We start from the raw sequence: 16,493 nt of genomic DNA, 5'->3' as shown, positions 1-16,493 counted from the left end.
AATAGACACTTTTTTTTGAGAGAGAGAGAACAGAAGCCTGGGAGAGAGTAGAGGGGAAGAGGGAGAGAGGGGGAGGGAGAGATCTCAAGTAGGCTCCACGCTCAGCATGGAGCCAGAGATGGGGTTTGATCCCACCACCCTGGAACCATGACCTGAGCCAAAATCAAGAGTCGGATGCTCAACTGACTGAGGCACCCAGGTACCCCAACAGATACTCTTTATAATCGGTCTCTTGTAGCTAGCTATCTGACCTGTATCATTTGCAGTAGCAAATAATCAAGACTTAAATTATAAGATTCTGACCACCCATCATCTTAGTTTTACATAAGTACCACCCTAGTTTCTATCCACTTTCATGGTTAAAACAAATTTTCCTGGATGCCAAACGTATCACATAATAGTGTCAAGGTGACACAACCTAAAATACCTTGTTCCTGAGAAACTGGAATTCGGCCACATTTTCCATCACCAAAATTACACATTTTAAAAATGAAACAAAAAAATCCAAAAATACTAAATCTGACTCATTATCAAGCATATGTTTTGTTATGTTATGATGCAAACAGTATCATACTGAAAGTTATCCAAATGAATATCTAGACATATTTGTCAACTGTTTCTCTTTTTAAAGTAACTGAATCTTCATCAACTGTTGAGTAAAAAGCCCTAAATTTGATAATTTAAGAAAATTAAATTCTGTGTTATGTTGATCTAAGTCCTTTAACTTTCATTGAGTGTAGAAAATAATGAAATCAATGAAACTTAGTCATTTTAGTTTTACACATGATTAAACATCACCTCAGAGTCATGTTTATTTTTTTAAATGTTTATTCATTTTTGAGAGAGAAAAAGAGCGCGAGCAGGGAAGGGGCAGAAAGAGAGGGAGGCACAGAATCCAAAGCGTTCTCCAGGCTCTGAGCTGACAGCACAGAGCCCGACGCAGGGCTCAAACTCATGAACTGTGAGATCGTGACCCGAGCCGAAGTCAGAAGCTTAACCAACTGAGCTACCTAGGTGCCCCCACAGTCATCTTTAATCACCACTTAAGCAAAACAAAAATTCCTGTCTAACTACACAATCTTCTAGAAAAAAAGGAAATCAAAACATGTACAAGGAGCACTGAAATGCCAACATAAGATGTTTAAAGAACCATTCACCTTTAAAATCACTGAATGAAAAATGAAAAAAAAGTTAGGCATGAGCTAGAGGAGGCCAAAATCGAACTGAAGTAAGTTTAAACATAAAAAAATAATAATATATGTTCTCACCAAAGTAGGTAAAATCTTAGACAAGACTAAATATCCATTTTAAATGCAATGAACGAGGCAGATCCTGTGGGGTTAACTGCCCTAGTAGGGGCCTCAGCAATTCACAGCTCAATTAGAATAGTGGCTAATGATGTTACTATAACACCAGCTCAATCAGAAAAAACAGCTTCCAAGCCAGAGAGGCGGTGTGTGACTGGGCAGCATAAATTAGTTTAATACTTGCTCTTAATTTGGGGGGTTGGGGGGGGGGATCTAAAGAGGAATGCAGAAAAAATAATTCACATACAAATAAAGAAATAGCTCAACTAAAATGTAGCTTTAAAAAGTGAAGCATAGGTTTTTGAAATAAGAATTGCTGCTTCATAGTATAAGCAGAATTGTTTCAAACAACAAAGCCATCAGAAAAGGCCAAAGATCCATATAAAATGTATACAAAAATTTCAAATTAACCTTCTCAGCCCAAATTTTCATTAAATCTGAAATTGATTTGCAGTTTTTTTCTAAGCTCAATATTTACAATGAAGGCACTTAGCTATACAGAGAAATTCCTATTAGGTACTCCCACCTCGAAAATCAGAAAATTAAGGTGTAATACCTCTTTAAAGCAACCTCACCCCAAAAACCTGGAAAGCAAAGAAAAAGCCACTTCTATTAATAGACTCACAAAATGTATCAATTTTCTCTAGAAAGGCTTTTAGTTTTAATTCCAACAACTGAAACTTACATAATTCATTAGCACCTTTATATGTAAAGATTCTGCAAATCTTAAATGCTTAGCCTACCTGTATTACTTTGTTCAGTAACAAACCCATTTAAGAAAACAAAATCATAAAAAAATGAACTTAGGAAGCATTAACAGGATATCATATTTTAAAACGTTAATTATATCAATCATTTACAACTTGAAATGTCATGTACTAAGCATATCAGAACTTTCCAAAAGAGAAAATAAGAAATAAGTCTTTAGCAGAAAAAGAAGTTACACGTTGGAACTTCCTATGCTATATTTCAACTGAAATACAGTCTCAGTGCAACAAGGCAAAGGCAGTTAATGAAATCCACAATAAAATTTATTCCACTGCAATATTCTAAATCTAATTACTTTATGAAAGTATGTATTTATTTTCTATAAGACTACATAGTTTCTTACAACAAAAAAATACTGAACCTACTTTTTAAAACCCACATTATTAAACTGCTATTGATGCTAAAAAGATGTAATTCTGGCAAAAGTCAAAGGTTGTTAACAAAATTAGCCAAGATTACATGCCTTTAGAAAATCAACTCAGACTAATTAAAATGATTCCACATCATCTTATATTTGTAATTCCGGAAAAACGAGCAGTTTCACCTTAAACTAGAGTGCAAAAACGAAAGGCATGAGGAAACCAAATTCAAAACAAATTAATTAAAAATATATTCATTAAAATTTTTTCCAGTATTTTCGGGGGGGGGGGGGATAGCTATCAATCATCAACAGAGTTTTAAAAACCTCTCCGCACCCTCAAAGAAATCTTTCAAGTTAACCAAACACACCCATTTCTTTGAAAATCTTGCCGGAGAGATTATAACAGCAGTTTGGGGCTGTGATGGAGCCACCGCCCTACATCGTATACCAATTTCACGCTCAGTACACGTAATCCTAGCAATAAAATAAACTACGTCCTTTATTTTTTGTTAGAGGAGTGGAAGGTGGGGGTGGTCAGTTAGGTGCCGAGAATATTTCCCGCATACCGCCATCACCCACAATACTCAAAAAGTAAACAAATCAAAGCCAGAAACATAAACTGGAATGACACAACCAGGAAGGGAAAGTGAAGGACAAAGAGAAAACAAAAATTTGCTTAAGAAAAGAAATGAAGACAAGCCATTTACAACTTTCATTTATACCTGAGGCGACACACTCGGGCCAACCCAGCGCACTCGGCTGGGGCGGACAGCGAAACTACTCAAGAACAACAAAGAGGAGCGGCGGCCGCAGCAGGAGTCCCGGTCCGAGTTTAACTTGATTCTGCCACAGACCGCAAGGGGAGTTCGGGGCCGCAGGACCCAGCCCGTAGCCCGAGTGACGCGAGGCCCCGCGGCCCCTGCGCAGGGGCCGCCGGCCCGGCCCGTCAGGGGGCCGCGCTCGCTCTCCCGGCGCACCCGCCGGCCTCCTGCTTGCTCCCGGCCGCTGCCGGGAGCCCGCCCCGGGGCGGGGAAGCCGCGGGCGGGGTGCGCGGGCCCGGCCGGGGGAAGGGGAGGGGACATGGCGCGTTACCTGGGCTCGGGCGATGGCGAGGAGTGTCCACTCTCCCGCCGCGACTCGTCCGCGGGAGCGCCGAGCCCGTCGCTCCCCTGGCGGCCCGGAGCGCTCCTCGGCCCCGGCCCCGCCGCGTCCGAGCCAGGCCGCCCCTCCTCGGCGCCGCGCCGCTGCCCGCGCGGGCCGCCTAGAGCTCCCGGGCCGCCCCGCGACCGGGGGCCTCTCTCGCGGGGCGCCCGGCTCCCCTCACCCGCTCCCGCCCCCTGGGCGGCCGTGGAGTCGCGGGGAGGGCGGGAAGGGCCTCCCGAGGAGAGCGGGCGGGCGCGAACGCGGGCTCCGCCACCCGAGCCGCTCCGTTACCGCAGCGGCGACGACGACCAGGGCCGTGTTGTTGCTGCCAACTTGTCGAAAGGACACTGAGCATGCGCGCACGGAGACCACATCCGGGTAATTTCAGGGTTTGGCCCTTTTTCCCCCTGCAGCTTTCCTTTCTCCCTGCTGCCCCCGCCTCCCGCCCGGAGTGACGGGAGGGTCGCTCTGCGCAGGCGCTCACGAGGCGGCACCAGTTGGCAAGCTGCCCGGAGTGCCGGTCTGGGCTCCGGGCCTGGCGGAGGGCGCTGCCCCAGAGAGGCTGCTTGCAGTGTGTTCATCAGGGAAATTGGCATCCCTTTACAGAAAAGTACGCAAGCAGCGCTGGAGAGCTCGGAGTAGAGTGGGCGTCCAGTAAGTGTTTGTAAACAGCGATGAGCCGGGCCTTGTTTTTTGAGGACCTGCGGCCACAAAAATTAGGCTTGGACAGCCAGCTCCGGGGCGAAGATGGTTGTAGCGGTTTACGTTGGGAAGAAACAGGCGATGACCGCACCTTCCTTCCCTTTCCACCAGCCCTGGATTACTAGATCCAAAGGTGTTTAAACTTGCCAAATCCCTTTTTGGGCTGAAGAGATGCACAGGAGAGTCAAGGAATCACACATTTGAGAGTCTGGCCGGGTGTTATGAAAAGTGAGTGGAAGAATCTAGGTGAAACCTCAGAGTTGGAAGGGACCTTCCAGGACCTACAACACACCTGTTAACTAGGTTACCTGTTGGGTAGAGAAAGGCATAAACTCTGCCTTTGAATTAATACTTATTTGAAAGCTTTCCAAGATACATGCATTTATTTTATATTTTAAAAGTTTCGGAAAACACATACTAATTATATATTTTTTAATTTTTATTTTACTTTTCTACCACCTAGGAAATACCTCCATTGGGGGTCCCACGGAAACTAATTATTGAGAAGTTCTAAAGTCATTTCTTAAGTCTCGTTGCCCTCCTACCTTTCACACAGTGTCCTACCTCCTATCCCCATGCTGTCCTACCCGCCATCATGTCCTGGGCTCTTACCTCTTCTACCAGAAAGCCTCTACAACTGTCATGTTCACTGGTGTTCCCTACTCCTAGGGTGCAGGAAGACTTTCCAAGACTAGTTTTAAGGGAATTCATTTACACATCTTCCACTGCTATATGTACTATTTACTAAAAATTGCTCAGCTTGAGAAATCACCTGAGGACAGAGTGTCCCTTTCAAAACCGTCCTTCTCCCACCTGACAGAAAAAAAGTAAAACTCTCACCCGTTACTTAAGGTGCATCAACTCAAGATGAAAAACCTCCAGGGCAATTCAAAGGGACAATTCAGAAATGGGTGTCTGTGATGTGGAAGTGAATGGCCCAAATGAATGGGTTATAAATTCTTTTGCAAGTCAGGTGGTTTCCAATTCTTGCTGCCAACAAAATTGAAGGAAGCTCTAACTCGGTGATTTGGTAAAGGATCAATATGTGGTTCCTAGGCGCTATACCTCAGAAGGAGTTAAAAAGTAACATTGGTATAACTAAACCTCTTCCTTTGCCATTTGTATTTGTTATTTATCACTGTATGATAATATAACCACAAATGTAGCAGCTTAAAACAACACACATTTATTAGTTCACAGTTTCCACGGGTCAAGAGTTTAGGCATGGCTTAGCTGGGTCCTCTGTAAGATCCCAAATGAAGGTTGGATGGGAAAGGATGCACTTCCAAACTGTCACTGGCAGCATTCAATTCCCTGAAGGCTGCACAGGACTGAAGGCCTTAGTCCCTTGCTCACTGTCAGCTGGAGGTCCCTTCAGTTTTTTGTCAATATAGCAGCTTGCTTCTTCAAAGACAGCAAGGGGGAGATTCTCAGTGTAAGACACTGGTAACAGACGTATGTAACAATCACGTATGCATAATTACATATATCCTGTCACCTTTGCCATACTCTATTTTTTTAATGCTTATTTATTTTTGAGAGAGAGAGACAGTGAGAGCAGGCAAGGGGCAGAGAGAGGGGGAGACACAGAATCTGAAGCAGGCTCCAGGCTCTGAGCTGTCAGCACAGAGCCCAACACGGGACTTGAACTCAAGAATATAGAGATCATGACCTGAGCTGAACTCAGAGGCTTAACCGACTGAGCCACCCAGGTGCCTCTGCCATACTCTATTGACCAGAAGCAACTCACAAACCCTGCCCTTACTCAAAAGAAGGAGACCACATAGGAAGGCAGGGATCATGTGGGGCCATATTAGAATCCACTACACCATCTATTTCTTTATGCAAATAATAATCCCATAACCCCAATCTCCTCAAAATTTGTCTTCAAGTTCTCTTCACTTTCTTGCTTAAGGGAAACCTGACTTTCCCCTGGGACAGTGCTTTCCCTTCCCCCTTTGAAAGTAGTGGTAACTGTATTTTCAATCCTAAGTCTCTTAGACTGTGCCTGGAAGCCGGGTAGGTGTCCTCCCTGCTCTTCAACAGACCATCCCCCTCTCTTCCTACTAACCTGCAGCTTTAAATCTTCCTATCCAGTACCCCTCATCTTTGCTCTCATTCCCCTTCATTTTGTCACCATTTGCTCTGGCAGTCACTCCAATACCACTTCTGTCTTTTTTTTTTTTAATTTTTTTTTAATATTTATTTATTTTTCAGACAGAGAGAGACAGAGCAGGAACGGGGGAGGGTCAGAGAGAGGGAGACACAGAATCTGAAACAGGCTCCAGGCTCTGAGCTGTCAGCACAGAGCCCGACGCGGGGCTCGAACTCACGGAGTGCGAGTCATGACCTGAGGTGAAGTCGGCCGCTTAACCGACTGAGCCACCCAGGCGCCCCTCTTCTGTCTTAATCCTAGGTGCTTATGATGTACATGTGGATGATCTTCCCAATATCCTGACCTCTCAGTTCTTTGACTTCTCTTCCAAGGATCCTGTCCTACCCTAAGTCTGCCACTCACTCCCATGGGCATAATCATAGGAGCATTATCAAACTTTGCAACTCATCATAATCACAATTTCAAATATACTCTGAACACGATCTCATTTACAAATCTCCTTCCCGCAATTGTCGAAAGTACAGATCTGCTCTCTCCCATCCTTACCCAGGTTAAATATCTGGCCAATCATTACAATCACTCCCTTGCACACATTCTCCACCCTGGCACACTCTCATCCCCCTTTGTTGTGCTTGCTAGGCAAAACCACAATCCTGATCAAGCCAGCTCCCACCTACCCCACACCAGCACTCACGCATCTGAATGTGGCTAGAGAAAAACACAATGACACTGCTTAGTTTCATTTTAATCTCATCACTCAACCTCCAGTGCACCCTCCGTGCTGCCCCAGACTCCCACTTCACTCCTCCATTCTTCTGGATGTCATAGCTCTCTGTCCTCTAACCTACACCTCCTTCCCTTTCATCCTTATTCTCAGTAACCTTGCTTCCTGTTTCGTTGAGAAAATTGAAGCAATGAGATGAAAATCTCCACACAATCCCACGATCCCATCTACCCATACCCTCATACCAACATCTATAACCTCTTCTCCATCTTCCCTCCATTACGTAGTTGAATTTTCCATGCTCCTAGCTAAAGCCAGTCCCTCTGCTAAGGCAACAAATACCAATCTTGGCTTGACTAATCAAGATCATCACCGTGACTCCAGCAATTATCCGCCCCCTTCTAATTATCAATGTTTCCCTCTATACCGGGTCATTCCCATCCAGCTGACAAGCAGCTGTTACTTCTCCAATCATACAAAGCCTCTTTGACCCACTTCCACTGTCCGCTACTGCCTCGTGTCTGTACTTCAATTCCAACAAAATTTCAAGAGTTTTCCATGCTTTCTGTTTCTAGTTCTCCTGCCACCCTGTAGCGGCAGAATTCATGCCATATGATACAATTTATATAAAGTTAAAAAACATGCCAAATATAATGCCTGTGATAACACTACATGCATATGTAATAGAATCACACCAGTGCATATAAGGTTACATATGTGGCATATTTGAAGTATCCAAGTGAGCAGGTCTCCCACTTAAACCAGTTCCATTCATGCTTTCATCCTTACTACTCTATCAAAACTATTCTAGTCAAGGTCAACAATCAACTTCATATTGCCTAAGTCCATTGATCTATTCACAATTTTCATTTTAATTGACCTGTCTGTCAATTAACATAGCTAATCACTTGATTCACCTTTTTTTTTTTAACCACATCCGCCAATTTTCCTCCTTCATCACTGATCCCTCTTTCCCTGTCTTATTTCTTCTTTGTTGATTTTCTTTTCCCAGACAACCTTGCAATGACGTAGGGCTCATTCCTTGGATTACTTCTCCTTTCCATCTATACTTATTTCATTGGTGATCTCATTAAATCTCCTAACTTTCAGCAACATCAGAGATACATGATATCATCATATATGATGACATTTCCAAATTTATAGATTCAGCCCAGACCTCTCATCTAAACTCCAGATTCTGATATCCAGCAATCTACTGTACATCTCAAACTTATGCCACAAACTGAAAAATATTCTCTCTTAAACCTGTTCGACCCACCAGCTTTCCTCTCTCATTGACGACAAGTCCATCCTTCAAATTGCTCAGATCAAAAGCCCTGGAAGCATGCTGCCTTCCCTCTTTCTTTTATGTCCGGTGTCTAGTCCAGATTCAGAGCATCCCTTACCATCTCTACTGCTTCCTCCCTGGTCTGAGCCACCACCATCTCATGTTTGGATTAGTCTTCTAAAAGCTCTCCCTGCTTTCCATCTTGCCCCTTAGAGTCTGTTCTCAACGTAATAACCAGAGTGATCCTCCGAAAACATAATGATGTCACTCCTCTGCTTAAATCTCCACAATGGCTCCTCATTTCACTCAGAGTAAAAGACTATCCTTACTGTAGTCTACAGGGTTCCACAAGATTTGCACCGCCATCCTACCCCAATCATTATTTTTCTAATCTCATCTCTTGTTGTTCCCTTGGATGAATCTGCTGTAGCCTTACTAACTTTCTTTATTGACCCTAGAAGATATGAGCCATATTCTCAAATTAGGGCATTTGTGTTGGCTCTTCCCTCTGCCTGGGACACATCTCCCCCAGATATCTGCAGTGCTAACTCCCTAACCCTCTTGAGTCATACATCATCTTCTCAATGAGGCCCACCCTAACCTTTTTAAAACCATAACTCATTTTGAACCCTGCCCTACACCCCAGATTCCCCTTACCCTGATCTATCTTTCCTCATAGCTCTTCTCATTTACTGTGTTATTTACTTATATTTATGCTTATTGCTTATTGTCTCCTACCCCCCACCAGAATGTAAGCTCCACGAGGGCAGGGATTTATACATGGTGTTTACTAATATATCCCAAGTGACTAGAGCTGCTATTGACACATAGGAGGTTCTTGATAAATTCGTTTGGGTAAATGAATATGGTGTTTCATGCTTCTAACCATGTCTTATTCCAGCAAAAATATTCTACATTTTAATTTCAGTAGTTCATCAAAATTTATAACATTTTATGTTGTTTATACCAATTAGGTATTCAAACTTGTATTAATAATACAAGCAAGATGAATGTTTTAAACTTAGAGACTCAAAGATTTTTTTTTAATTTTTAGGGAAATATGATAGGCTGATCAATAAAAGACTTTCCAGACTAAAATCTTATATTAAAATGTTCAGGAGCAAGTAGAATGGAAGTACAAGATAAGGAGAAAAAGAGTGATACAGAATTTCTTTTTAAGAAAAGCTTGTTCATGTATTTTTTTAAATAGATCATAGATGCATTATGATATTTAGATTCCCTTGGATACACTTACAGAATGATGTAACAATCTTATTTTAAAATGCCAATACTTATAATATGCCAGAAATAACAAACTTTGCCATTATTTAAACTTAAGATGAAACGTTTTAGATATGACCTTTAAAGGTACAAGAAGAAACATCGTTTCTCAAATTTCTTTTGGGAGGCATGCAAGCAAGAAATTTTGAAGACCACAGTACCAAGGCACTCCAGGGGACCTAAGCCACCACCTTTCCGGAGACTTCTTCAGGTGAAACATCTCACTCAGTTCTTCCATCCATCTCTGCCCTGGGCTCTCGTGCCCTTTTGTTTTCTCTGAGGCTCACCTCCTGTGAAACAGAGCTTCCCCAGGGTAAGGAGAACATAGAGCTTTTACCTTTTCATCCCAGAGTTGACGACCTAGCCGTCCCACTTCCAGCACCGCCCACTGAGGAAGAAATAGAATAATTTTTCACGTGGGAAAAGTGCCTGGGTGCCTGGGTGGCTCAGTCATTTAAGCATCCGGCTCTTGATCTCCACTTAGGTCATGATTTCAGAGTTCGTGGGTTCAAGCCCCCCATAGGGCTCTGTGCTAATAGTGTGGAGCCTGCTTGGGATTCTCTCTCCCTCTTTCTCTCTCTGCCCCTCCCCTGATCACACTCTCTCTTTCAAAATAAATAAATAAAACTTAAAAAAAAAAAAAACTATTCACTGTCAGCATGGAGCCCAATGTGGGCCTTGAATCCACAAACTGTGAGATTATGACTGAGCTGAGATCAAGAGTTGGATGCTTCTGGGTGGCTCGGTCAGTGAAGCGTCTGACTTTGGCTCAGGTCATAATCTTGCAGTTCATGAGTTCAAGCCCCATGTCGGGCTTGTGCTGACAGTTCAGAGCCTGGAGCCTGCTTCAGATTCTGTGTCTTCCCCTCTCTCTGCCCCTCTCCCACTCATGCTCTGTCTCTCTGTCTCTCAAAAAAATAAATAAACATTTAAAAAAAAAAAAGATGCTTAATGGAAATGTGGAAATGATGTAGTGATTGACAGCTCAAGGCATGAGTTAGGCATCATGACATTTTAGAGTTAACCCAATTTTTTTTCAGCCTGTTTTGGTTCTGTTTATTTGTTTTCATTAGCTAGGCAAGTGATAAATTATAATTGTTTTATGCCAGGTCTAGTGAATAGTAATAAAGGGTACTGATAAACTGAAAGGAGCTCATACATTAAAAAAGACATAGAACCAATGGGTTATTTTAGGAGCATAATGGGAGTTAACCCAATGTTTTAAAAAATAATCTAAGTTGCCCTTGAAAATCATTTAACATTGATTAACCTAAACACTGTAAAGCACTATTTCCCTCATCCCTAAAAGCACTACAGTAAACTGTCATCTCCTTTGGCTTAAAGTGTAGAATATTATGTTTGAGAGTGACTGGTGTACATTTGACTATCAAGTGATTTGTTCTTTCAGCTCTATAGGAGGCCAAAGACTTGATGAAGAAAAGCGAAGATGGGTAGAGCCAATGCTCCATTTTATTTATTTATTTTAATCTACTAAATTAGAGGCAGCTGTGGACAGAATCCAAAGTGGGGGAAAGGGGTTGGGCAAGCAGGAAGGAATTACGTGGGAGGGGAAGGGAAATCACAGCCCACCTTTGTCTGGCTGCAGTCCTCTAAGTACTAACAGAGACCAAGAGGCAGCTGAAAGCAAGGGACGGGAGCAGTACACACCCCTCTGTCAGCCCTAACCATTCACACAATGCACATTTTTATTCAATACGGACCAGGTACCAAGTACTAAGGGATTCAGAGAGAAATCTATAGCACATGCCCTTGAGTAGCTCCGAGTCTAGTGGGGGAAGAGTGAAGTGTTAATAGATAATTCTGATGAGGTGGACACAGAATGCTGTGAAAAAACAAAGAAGGAGCAACCTAATCTTGCCAGAGTTCAGAAGCCTTCACAAGAAAGTGACATTTGAGCTGGACTTTGAGGGAAAGTAGGAGTTTGCCAGTAGAATAGGATTGAGTGAAGACTTTCAGGGCAGAGAAAACAGGCTACAGATATGAAAGTGATTGGTGTGTTTGTGGAATTCAATATATAGCCGTAGATCTACTTGTCATATACAAACAAAGCAAAACCCAATACACCACGTTCAAGAGGGTACATATTACAGCGTTGTTGGCCTTAACAGACTGTTGGAAATAACTCAAATGTTTACCAAAAGGAGACTGGATAAATAAACTATGGCACATCCATACAATGGAAGACTAGAGAGCTGTAATTTAAGTGGAAGTTTTCACTGTACCCGTATGGAAAGATCTCAAAGGTTTACTGCCAAATGACAATGCAAAGTCCAAAACAATGTGTATATTATGCTATCTTTTCTATCATAAAGGAGGAAAAATAGTATACATTTATAACAATAATGGTTGTATGGAGTAGAGTGAGAATTGGACAGATGAGGAATGGATGGGAGAAAATTTTTCACTGTATAATTTCTTTTATTCTTCAACCATGTAGATGCATTACCTATTCAAAAATTAAACTGAAACTAGATTCACACTTGAAATTCAGAGTGACTGGAATGTGTATGCCCTTCCTTTCCTTTAAGACTCTGTCGATAATCAGGGTGCCTGGCTGGCTCAGTTGGAAGAGTATGGGACTCCTGATCTTGATCTTGGGGTCATGAGTTTGAGCCCCGTGATAGGTACTAAATACATACACACACACACACACACACACACACACACACACACACACATATATACATATATTCAAAAAAAAAAAAAAAAAGACTTGATGATCCTCTAGGATCCCTGATGTTTGTCAGGATTGGGTGCCCTTTCTTTCTGCTCCCAGACCAGACTGTGAGTTCCTTTGTCCCTGAGGACAGAGGTTCTCTTGAGGGCCTTCTGCATAACAAGTGTGGAAGTGTCAGAGAATGTTTGTTGAATGAATGCACAGAGGTGAGAGATGAGACTGGGAAGATAGATTTGGAGCCAGACTATGAAGGAAGACATGCTCATGAGTTGAACTCCACTGGGGGACAGATATGTTTGTGTTTTATAGTTTTACTGAGGTACAACTTACATTTACAGACTTTTTAAGGGAGTTGGATGAATTTGGGTAAATGTATACATTATGCAACCATTACTACAATCAAGTTTAGAACACTGCCATCACTCCAGATTGTTCCCTTCTGCCCCTTTGCAGTCAATCCCCACCCCCATATTCCTGGCCCCAGGCAACCATTGCCGCTGCCTGCTTCCTGTTTTTCAGGTTTTGGTTTTTCGAAAATTCCATATAAATGGAATCTTACAACATGTAATTTTTGCATCTGGATTGTTTTTACTCAGCATGATGTTTTTGAGATCTAAAATGTTATTGTGTGTATCAGTAGTTAGCTCCTTTTTATTGTTCAGTAGTATTCCATTGTGTGTATTTGCAAATCCATAGAAACAGAAAGTAGATTGGCAGATTAGCGGTTGTCACAGGACAGGAGAGGAGGGGAATTGAAAGACACGGGTTTGTTTTTGAGGTAATGGAAATGTTCTGGAATTAGTGCTGATAGTTGTGCTACATTGTGAATATATTAAAAGACTGAATTGTACACTTTAAAATAGTTAAAACACATGCACCTGAAACTAATGTAGCATTGTGTGTCAACTATACTTCAATAAAAACAAACAAATAAATAAAATCGTTCAAATTCATAGAAACAAAGAGTCGAATGGTGGTTGCCAAGGGTTGGGGGAGAAATGAGAAAATGTTGGTCAAAGGATACTAATTTCCAATTATAAGATGAATAAGTTCTAGGGATCTAACATATAGCATAGTGACTTTAGTTAACAATACTGTATCATATATACTTGAAAGTTGCTAAGATCTTAAATGTTCTCGCCACCAAAAAAAAAAGGTATAATTATGTGAGGTGAGTGATGTATTAAACTAACTTTATAAGGGTAATCATTTCACAATATATACATGTATAAAATCATTGCATCGTATGCCTTAAACCTATACAATGCTTTATGTCAGTTATCTCTCAATAAAGCTGGGAGAAATAAAATTATTAAAATGGTAAGCTTTATGTTATGTACATTTTATCTTAAAAAGTTACATTCTAGGTGGCATTCACTTTCGAATGCCCCCTCTATGTAAAGAGAGCTTTCCTACTATTCTTCCTTTCTGATCTTATACTCTAATAAACTTGCCTGCTGCTCAAAAAAAAAAAAAAAAAAAAAAAAGTTACATTTGAGGTAAGCATCACTAACAAGGTTACTAAGCAAATAGCCCTTGGAGGCAGCCTCACTTGGTTCAGGTTCTCATTTCACTTCTTACTAGCTATGAGACAGGGGACAAAGCATTCTAAGTCTCAGTTTCTTCATCTGTGAAACAGGGATAAAAATAAAGCCTGTTGTGCCAGTGAGCCGTAGAGAGGACTCAGTGAGATAATGCCTGTAAAGCACGTAACATGGTCCTGACAAGCACCTAATCAGTATTAGCTAACGTTTTAATCCCACTACACCTGCATATGTCAAGTCTATAACATGTCTTAATTTTTTCAATTCAACACGAAGCAGGGATTATTCTCAATCTATAGGTGGTGAAACTGAACTATCAAGAGATTAAAAATAACTTGTCCCCATATTAGGGAAGATTCTATAAAATAATTGGCCTGTATTTTTCAAACATGTCAATGTCATGAAAAACGGACTGGAGAACTGTTCTGGACTGAAGGAGGCGCAACAGACATGACAATCAAATGCTGTGCGTGCTCCTGAACTGGGGATGGAAGAAGGGGGACATTATTGGGACAACTGACCAAATTGGAATATGGACAGCAGATCAGATAATAGTAGTGAATCCATGTTAGGATTCCTGATTTGGGCAACGATAGTGTGCAAAGCCAGGACCTAGGGTGTGGCGAGCAAAGCTCCTGGGAAGCCCTCTCAGGGCCATGACTCAGGCATTGCTTGCTTCCCCCCTGCATCTGGCCCTGGTGTTATGGTGGCATAAGAGATGTCCTTGTTTTTATTTTATTTTATCTTATTTTATTTTATTTACTTAATTTTTTTTTTTTTTTTTTGAGAGAGAGAGAGAGAGAGAGCATGAGTGGGAGAGGGGCAGAGACAGAGGGGGACAGAGGATCCAAAGCTGGCTCTGCAGTGTCAGGACAGAGCCGATGCGAGGCTCAAATTCAAAAACCACGAGATCACAATCTGAGCCGAAGTTGGATGCTCAACTGACTTGAGCTCAACTGAGCCACCTAGGCGCCCCAAGAATGTCCTTGTTTTTAGTAAGTACACACTGAAGTATTAAGAAGAAAGGCATGTATGTATGTAACTAGCCTTCCAGGAGTTCCAAAATAATATATAAGCATAGAAAGAAAATATTAAAGCGTATGTGGCAAAATGTTAATAATTTGTGAATCTGGGTAAAGGATATGCAGAAGTTTTTTGTACTACTCTTGTAAGTTTTCTGTAAGACTGGGTTTTTTAAACAATTTTTAAGTTACCTGCCCATGTAATGAAGTCCCTTTAACAGCAGAGCTGGAACCTGAGCCCTCTCCAGCCTCCAGCCCTCCACACTGAGTGCAGTGTGGAGCAGTCCTGCAACCCAAATCTGAAGCCAGGACCCAGAAGGGCCTCCTGACCAGATGCCTCAGGAAGTGGCCCAGGTGCCTTTGAACAGTGTTTCTTCCACTTTAACATGATCTTGTTAAAATACAGGTTTGGGGTGCCCGGGTGGTTCAGTCAGTTGAGCGTCCAGCTTCGGCTCTGGTCATGATCTCGGGTTCGTGGGTTCAAGCCCCGCATCAGGCTCCTTGCTGACAGCTCAGAGCCTGGAGCCTGCTTTGGATTCTGTGTCTCCCTCTCTCTCTGCCTCTCCCCGGCCTTGCACTCTTTCTTTGTCTCTAAAAAAATGAAACATTAAAAACAAATTTTAACAAAAAAATGCAGGTTTTGATTTGGTGACTCCAAGGTGGGGCCACATTTCTAACAGGCTCCCAGGTGAAGTGATGCAGCTGGTCACTGGACCAGAGCTCTGAACGCAAGACCCTAGACTCCAGAGCCTAGATCTCTAGAGCATAAACTGCAAAATTTCTTGAGGTGGGAAATAGAAAGGAAAACTAGCTGATTTAGGAGACAGTCCACAGTTGCGATGCTACCTACTTCAAATGCTTGTCAATGATTAGCTTAGCTTTCTTTTTTTAAACATCCTTTCATTCAGGAAACATGCAGAGTGAGCCTACTGGGTGCCATGCTTTATTTCGGGTGAGGAATTGGATGGTGATGAACATTAACTGAAACGCGTAAAATTTATCCAGCCTCTCCCTTCCCCTAGGAGACTCCAGATCTGCCTTAAAACTAGACAGTTTTTGGTTCAAACAAGTGAATGTAGCATCTAACCGTCTCAGTCAGTGTCACAGGCACAACAGGGAACATTGCAGGGAGGGAGGTGCTGGAAATAACAATTTCATCAAAGGCAAAAACAAAACATTTTTTTTAAAGGTAGAGTTGGTATCATTTTAGTGATAAAAGGATCTTATAATGAATATTTGTGCAAAGGGTTTTGAGCTTTCAGCTCCGAGGGGGGAAAACATCTAACCTTAACATCACCAAAATCTTTCCTTAGTTGTAAAGAATTTTTCTTGGGAGACAACCTTGAGGCGGGTAATTAACTTTACCTGGGAAGAAAATTGCAGTTACTAGTTTATTTTAAAGGGTTCAAGGATAAACAAGTGCCACCTTTTCAGAGGTGGAAACGCAGGATTTGAAGGAGAAGGATGCTGTGAGCGCTTGAACAGCCCTTACCTCGCTTCTCCTTGGGAACTGGCTGTGTGAAGGATGTGCGAAGCCGG

General features: G+C 42.2%; 1 protein-coding gene across 6 annotated transcripts in view; it reads right to left on the bottom strand.

Moving 5' to 3' along the window:
* The window catches only part of SMAD4 (SMAD family member 4), a 107,189-nt gene that overhangs the window by 57,786 nt on the left and 32,910 nt on the right, over positions 1-16,493 (bottom strand). For 4 of the 6 annotated variants that reach the window (XR_002084325.2, XM_019464029.2, XM_053902731.1 and 1 more), the window contains exon 1: positions 3,529-3,936. The exons of 1 other annotated variant lie outside the window; for it this stretch is intronic. The gene's annotated coding sequence lies outside the window, so the exon portion shown is untranslated. Of the gene's footprint in view, positions 1-3,158; positions 3,401-3,528; positions 3,937-16,493 lie in introns of those variants that run through there. One more of the 6 variants, XM_019464030.2, reaches the window with a different exon arrangement.

This window comes from Panthera pardus, unplaced genomic scaffold, assembly GCF_024362965.1.
Source record: "Panthera pardus isolate Hobbes unplaced genomic scaffold, ASM2436296v1 HiC_scaffold_15, whole genome shotgun sequence".
Lineage (NCBI taxonomy): Eukaryota > Metazoa > Chordata > Mammalia > Carnivora > Felidae > Panthera > Panthera pardus.
The sequence above is the reverse complement of the archived record's forward strand: the minus strand, read 5'-3'. Positions and strand labels throughout refer to the sequence as shown.